Source organism: Parasteatoda tepidariorum, chromosome 6 (assembly GCF_043381705.1).
Source record: "Parasteatoda tepidariorum isolate YZ-2023 chromosome 6, CAS_Ptep_4.0, whole genome shotgun sequence".
In the NCBI taxonomy this organism is placed as follows: Eukaryota; Metazoa; Arthropoda; class Arachnida; order Araneae; family Theridiidae; genus Parasteatoda; species Parasteatoda tepidariorum.
The window spans coordinates 3974726-3975641 of NC_092209.1; positions in this window are offsets into that span (position 1 = coordinate 3974726).

The window sequence follows — 916 nt, forward strand, 5'->3', positions numbered from 1 at the left end:
TGACCAATTGAAAATCAGGATTTTACTCGTGTCTTTTGAGTGAGTAGTATCTATTTCATTCTCTTGCAATTATGCTTGAACGTGGCAAAGGAGGTAAAGTTTAGATTTGACCATTTCATTTTGATTACTGCAAAAATGTTATCTCGACGCTGCGGACGTGACGGCAAGATTATTCACACATGCCCATCAAGAGAATTGAAATACCTGTGATATATCCCAACTACATAAAGCCAGACACTAAGCCAGGTGAAATTTTTGAAGATGAATATGGACACTTCCATTGTTATTCCAAAAAAGGAAGATTTTGCAAGCTCCGCGATTTAATGCAGCCCGAAGGAGCTACAAGACCTTATTATTCTGCCAATTCTAAACCGGTACCTGAACAAATCACGCCTGAAACGCCTACTTCATCAGCTAACGACCCAATTATGGAAATCAGTGACGGAAACCAGCATCTGGAACAAAGTATAGAAATTTCAACCTCAGACTCGGAAAATATCAATAAAAACAACACAAAACCTCTTGCAAAGAAAAGGAAAAAAAAGTCAAAGCTAGCTGATGTCAAAACACTGAAGATAATCAACACATCCACGACTACAAAAAGCTGCTCTTCTTCACAGCTAGAGACCGCCACTATCTTAGCAACATCAGAATCCAAAGAGAAATCCAACAAAGCTCCAAATCCTCCCACAACACCAGAGGAAGTGCTGCATATCAAGTTTACAAAAGTTTTAATCCGTGAACTACCCGCTGACTTCGAAACAGAGGACATTTCCCTTGAATTAGGGAAATTGGACACTGAAACCCTCAGTGTAATCCAGTTTAATGAAGAGTGTACGGGGCCTATAGGCTCCTCCCACTTTTCCTCACAATCCTTAGAGAAACGAAGAATCACCGGCAAATATTCACAATCACA